Raw genomic sequence first — 7,254 nt, 5'->3', positions numbered from 1 at the left:
GTATGTATGTATGTATGTATGTATGTATGTATGTATGTATGTATGTATGTATGTATGTATGTATGTATGTATGTATGTATGTATGTATGTATGTATGTATGTATGTACGTGTGTACGTATAATATGTGTATAATATATTTATATAGAGAAAAAATAATTAAACAATTTGTAATAAATTTTATAATAAGTTTTATTTTTTTTTATAACACATTATCCTTGTGTATCCAAGTTATGTGAATTATCAAATCTTAGCCATTTCACCATTTCACATAAACCTTGTCTCCTTTTTTATGCAATATCTTTTTAACTAGATATATGACGGAATTAGCAACACGATGCAACTTATATTCATAGAATCCTTTAGCGACTGATTTTCCGCGGTAATCTTCCAGAAGATACATGACAGAATTAGTTCTCTTTGGCGATTCTAAACACTTCCATGGTCCAATTAGGGGTGTATTTTTTCTCAAAAATCGTCTTGAATTTACTCACACGTACCGAGTTACTAACTTTGAATCGCGGAAGTGCGACAGCCTTTACGCTACGCCTGTACACAGTGTTTAAAAGTTTGTCAGCGATCGTAGAAGTCACATCGATGAGTCGCATACTGAGTTCGATGCTTTCGTTGTACTCTGACACTAGACGCGATAGCAAATCGATTCATTTATAATTTCCATTGTGCGTAAATTGTTTCCACATATCGTTTTTCAACATACGATTGAACCGTTCAACGACTGATACCTTCATTATGGAATATGTTGAATAATGATTTATGTTGTGTTTTTTCAGGAGTTTTGCACGTTTGCGTTGTAAAATTCTTTTCCCATATCGGTTTGCAAATTTTTTGGACATCTTGCATCATCTCGAATTATCTTTGCAATCACAGTAGCCATCTCATTTTCATTCTTGATTTTCAGTGTACAGCCCATGTGTGCTTAACACACAATCACATCAATAACGTGAGAATATATTAGTAACCTTTGTTGAATCGTGTGTAAGGGCGCATCTCCACATCAGTATCGTATCTAAACTGTGACGTCTGCGTGGAAAATTTTTTCTCGCCGGAGCGTGAAATTCTTCTTCCACCCGTCGCCACTTTTCGAGATTTTTCTTCTCAGACACGTTTTATTTTTTTATCGTGGTATAATGCGCAAAATATTACAAAGATCTGATGTAAACGTTGTTGGTTGATATTTCAATGTCAACTAAAAATGATTGCGTATCCTCGTTTCAATTTATAATCGAGTTAGCTTCACGAAGCTCCTCGATAATAAATAATATTTCGTTATCATGGGCATTGTGACGCCTGCCTGACGCGAGGCCTCAAGCAATCGGAGACTATCCACTAGCTCATTAGGATCGCCCCAATGAACATAATTGATTTTATTGTTAGAGTCGTAGTATGTGATATTATATCTTTTCCAACACTTTTACCTGACTTGTTATTTAGTTTTCAGGCGCATGGTATACCCAACTTGTATTTTATCTGACTGCTATTATATTCTTATATTTGTATCCTTTATTACCCATATTGAATTATCCGTTTTATGACTGCGCCTATGAGCATTCATTGCTAATAATATACTTTTATATGCTAGTTTATCATTCTCTATGTAAATAGTGTCATTAGGAATCCTTTTGAAAATTAATTCATACAATCCAGGCGTACCTTCATACTTTACTCCATCTATAATCACAAAATCATTCGTGTCTATATCGAACTGTTAATCACCAAGCATCGTACCGTTCTCACTGAGATATACGCCATAAATGATCGATCATTTTTTCTCTGTCACCATGAGAAGCATGTTGTATTTTTGTGCAAGTAGTCCCAATTGATTATGCAACTCTTCACGAACTTGTCGCGAACAATCATTTGCAATGATTGATTAACTAACGTATCAAACGGCTCATTGGGCGTTTCATAAATGTCTTCGGCTGATGGAATGTGTGAACGTTCGTATGATAATTTGTGTGATTCAGGTGATGCACAATTGAAATCCGACGTAACATTCGATTCTTGTATACATTGCTTTTTTTTTAGACGACGTTCATGAATTATTCATTCTAAAACTATCGCCATCATCATCATCATATTCATCTTTTTCATCATGTTCATCGTCTTTTTCATTTTCTTCTAATTTTCTTTTCTTGATATTTCTATCCTTCACAACATTAGCTTCTTTCTTAATCGATTGAGATTCCTCGTCAGCAGTGTTTTCGACAATCTGTTTTAAAGGTTCTACGATGGGTTTAAAGTGTTTCTCCAACGCTATATCTTCCTCTATTTTACCAATTTTTAAAGCACTTTTTAAAGATACTTTTTATGAATCGAATCACTCGTTTTTGCAATTTGTTTCGATATCCTCTCACGATTCTTGAACTCTTTCTTTTTTATTATCCATGTTGCACTTGAAGGAAGAAGACATTTCGTAGTTGACGGATCGACAACGACTAACCACATTAAAATATCGGAAATTTATTAAATCCTTTTCTGTATCACCCATTCATAAACGTACTGTCTTTATCTATTACTACGAATCTATATTTTTGTTGCCAATAGCAACGACACAGAAATCCTCGTAAGATATATCGGTTGATATAGTTGTCATTGTATACATGTTTCAGGTTGATGCCATCCTGTTTGAACAAAATCAACAAATTTGCATTATCACTTATGAGATGCTTTGGTATCTTTAACACAAATAGAAGCAGTCAACGTCCGCGTGACGGCCCATCGCAAAGTACTCTCTGATTGCATCTTGTTTGTCGCATACCACATCAGAAGACAAAAATGGAAATGCCTCATTTGATGGAATTACATCGCTATTATTGGAAAATGTAAAATAACCGATTTCTTCAATCGATGTCAATAAATTCTCTAAATATCAATATTTTGGTTGTTGCAAAGATTTCGAATACACATACACGTTTTCGAAGCTATGTGGACTTTCCAGCAAACTTATCAACACGTTTGTTTTACTACAGTTCGATGAATCGCAGATAAATCGCGTAGAAATCGGTAGCATGTTTCCATGTTTGCGTATTTCTTTTTCAATCTGTACTTTATTGTTGACATTAGTCACTTTGATCGTTTGTGATTTTCGTAAACATGAACTTCATTTTCTTTCTTCACGACACTGATACAAATTGAAAAACGGATCGGAGAAAAGATCTATTTATAGAAGCGCGAAACCGGACAGTATTCAAAATGCTTCTTATCGTGTCGGAAATGATGTACATAGTTTAACCGCCAAAGAATTGGAATATATACCGAAAATTATTTTACTATGAGAGCTTAAGAATTACATAGATCAACTGTGGGACAGATTGTTAGCCTGAGCATATAAAGGCTGATTCAGCAATATCAGTGCTTGAAACATTATAATTTGCCCAGCCATCGATCTCATATCGATAGTCTAGCGCCATTTATAAAAAATTGTAGCGAATATCAACAAAAAAGGGCTATAGTTTTTTAAATCACGCACTTCCGATCGAGTTGCATATTTTCAGATTATCAATTTTGTGGTACGCATTTAGAAAAGCGATTGGCTAGAGGCGATCGAGGCATTAATCCGTTGGACGCAGCGTATCATGATTACAACATTAGCTTATTCGCGGAACAAAGATCTCATGAAACGACATGCTGACAAAATACTCACTGAGGAGGCGCGGAAACGGATTACGCGAAAGATTCGATTCTTGGAGATACAGTTGTTGCTACACTATTTGGGCGGCTATGAAAACCAAAACGAAAATTGGTATAGGCTTGAAAACGAAGAAGAAGAAAAAACCGATGAAAAAACGAATATTACTGGTAACAAAACGTAACGGCATCATATTCTATCACTATTGGGAGTCATCGGCTCGTTAGTCGGCAGCGCGGCAGGAGTCGCAAAAGCTATAAACGATAATAAAGCCGCGCAACGTCAGTTGGATGAACTGAAACGTCATAAGAAACGTCATCGTGTTATGGAGTTACTTCGCTCTGTACAAGCAGTCTCTGGACAAGAAGTCTGGACAAGGAGTCTCAATGAAAAAGATTAAAAAGATTAAAAAAAAAAATCAAAAGAAACGATAAAAATGCCAAAGGATATCACTACCAACATACAATTGCAACAATTGATAAAACGTATGCGTATTCCATATTTTAGAGGTATTTTTATACGTATTATCTTACCAATAGAGGGAGTGTATCGAAACGAGAGCGATATCGTAAATTTATAATGCTGATAGATCCGGTTCTCATTGGCGTACGCGAAGCAGGAAGATCGTGATGTTTACTTTGATAGTTTCAGCAATCTTCGATCGCCGAAGGAATGATGCGATATTTGGATGTAACGCAAATCGAGTATAATCGCACGCCTTATCGATGTTACGATCAAAATAACATGTGGACAACTGTGTCTACAGTTTTTACAGACGGTTGACGATTAATTTAAGAATTAACATTGCACTTTCAACTCAGAATTCATTAAAACATGTCACTGACATTTACGCTCACCGATAAGAGTAGCGTCCTCGGGGACTGCTACTTTCCAGCCATAAATTTGCGTAATGGCAATTACGAGCTCGATCTGTCTGACTTCGAAACCTATCATACGATATCTAATATAAATTCGTCGAATAATAATAAGTTTTATTTTGACGAAGATAATAAAGAAATTGTCATCTCCGAAGGATCGTACGAAATATTAGGTGTACAACTTTGCTTCCGCCGTTTTCCTATAGATGGCTTTAGCGGTAAGTGGTGGTCGAAATAAATAGATCATAGACGTCATACAATAAACTTCTGGGCATCTGTCAACATAACCCCATAGAAACATTAGTCGATTTGTGTCTGCATCATAAAGTTATTCTCGATTGAAAATGTCAGTTTAGGAGCCAAATTCTCGTCATTTGCGGGAGGTTTTAATTTTTTGCTTCAATATGAAGAAATCTGCGGCTGAGGCTCATCGAATGCTCTCAAATACTTATGGTGAGGCCGCTATTAGTAAAGAACGTGTCGTGAGTGGTTTCAAGAACGGTGATTTTGACATCGAAGCGCAGTTAATCCTAAGCGCAGAAAATCATGGGGAGTTCCCGGCCATGCTTCCACGTCGACGGCCAAACCGAATATTCACGGCTCCAAGGTCATGCTCTGTATTTGGTGGGACTAGCTCGGCGTAGTGTATTATGAACTGTTAAACCCGACTGAAACAATCACAGGCGCTCGATATCGAACGCAATTGAGCCGAGCAAGACAAACGGCCGCAATACAACGAGAGACACGATAAAGGGATTTTGCAGCATGACAATGCTCGACCCCATGTTGCGAAAGTGGTCAAGACATACTTGAAAACGTTGAAAGGGGAAGCCCTCCCCCCCCCGCCGTATTCTCCAGACGTTGCTCCCTCTGACTATCACTTATTTCGATCAATGGTACACGGCCTGGCTGACCAGTACTTCCGGTCTTATGAAGAAGTAAAAAATTGGATCGATTCGTGGATAGCCTCAAAAGATGACCAGTTTTTTCGACGCGGGATTCGTACGCTACCCGAAAGGGGGGAGAAAGTAGTGGCCAGCGATGGACAATACTTTTAATCATAAATGTATAATCAGTTTTTTACATTAAAGCCTCGAATTTCGGAAAAAAAACGGCGGAAGCAAAGTTGTACATCTAATATATGACATAAATAATATATGATTCATATCTAAAATGTGCAATTCTACAATTTCATCCTAATATTGTGAAAGAGAATGCTTCGTAAAGAGGAATACTCATTGACTATTCATGCCAATAACAATACAGAAGTATGAGATCAAATGTGCTTATCGAGTAAATTTCATCAAATCACACAATATTGGATCGTTGGGATTTCATCGAATTGCGTGGTGGAGCCGCAACAGTGGCTCGAATCAGATTTATCGATAAATATCTTTCGTATTGAATGCAATGTGACCACAGGCGCATATAGCAACGATAAGTCCATGTACATGATACATGAATTTTCGCGTGTGACTAAGATATAAGATATCGAAAGACCGATACTATTTACCTTCCAATCATACGAAGCGTTACAGATCTGACAATTCGCCTTGTGGATCAAGACGGACAATTGCTCAATTTTCGCAGAGAGGAGATCACCATTAGATTACATATATGGAGACAACAAAGTGACGACAAATGCTTGTTTTGAACGAGCAGGCGAAACAGACTAAAGTCATTTTTACCACAGAGACGACAGAGATCAAAACATTCGATCTAGTAGAAAGAAACTCACTGCATCAAATGTTAAGTTTTTACATCCTTGAGTTTTATTGTACGAAATATCTGAGATGGCTGATATTTTGAATATTGGAGGAGAGCCAATCTTTGATGATCAGGATTCGCACGTACAATCCGTACGTCAACACCATGTTTGAACATAGCGATGAGATAAGGATACCCATACAGTAGCAGGATTTATACATGTTATCGTGTGAAAGCTTTCTCAACATCGAAGGAAGATTAACATCAAACGAAGAAAATGCAGATCGACAGCCAACGCTTAATAATTGCGTATCGTTCATGTTTGACGAAATTCGATATGAACTCAATACTGAGATCGGTCATAACAGAAACGTTGGAATGACTAGTCTTATGAAGAGCTATGCATCGTATTTAGGTGATTTCGCACATTATATGGAGAATGCCAGATTTCCGCATCCGGTATTTGATCAAACTGCAAAAAAACTAATAATACGTGATGGATACTTTAATTTTTTTGTACCGTTGGGCATGTTGTTGAGCTTTTGCGAAGATTACAAATATGTAGTGATTAACGCGCGTCACGAATTGATTTTTGATACGAACGCATAACGACAACAATTGCATTGTGGGAGATCCAGCGACAGAGAACGAAACTTGAATTGTTCAAGATATGCCTCACGTTACGTTAAATGACGTCAATAAACTATTCATGCTGCATGCCTTGGAGAGCGAACAATATCTGAGTATGAGTTTCCGTTCATGGGATCTGTATTCTCTATTGCCGAGCACGACGAAGCACTCGTGGGCTATCAAGACGGCTACTCAGCTCGAGAAATCGCGATACGTCATTTTTGCTCTGCTAAGACTAATAGAAAAAATAACATGACAACATAAAACTTACCTCGACAATTATAAATTAACCAACGTAAAACTCTACCCGAGTTCTGAATTTTTTCCATATGATAATCTGAATCTGAACTCTGACAAACACAGAACCGCTATTTTGTATAACGATATGTTTG

The 7,254-nt window shown here is 37.1% G+C and overlaps 1 pseudogene; it reads right to left on the bottom strand.

The window, feature by feature from the left end:
• Positions 1-210: 210 nt before the first annotated feature.
• On the bottom strand, positions 211-929 carry LOC108688536 (annotated as a pseudogene).
• Between the last annotated feature and the right edge of the window lie 6,325 nt (positions 930-7,254).

This window comes from Atta colombica, unplaced genomic scaffold (genome assembly GCF_001594045.1).
Source record: "Atta colombica isolate Treedump-2 unplaced genomic scaffold, Acol1.0 scaffold235, whole genome shotgun sequence".
NCBI classification, from domain to species: Eukaryota; Metazoa; Arthropoda; class Insecta; order Hymenoptera; family Formicidae; genus Atta; species Atta colombica.
Note: the sequence above shows the minus strand (reverse complement) of the source record. Positions and strands in the feature narration are given on the sequence as shown.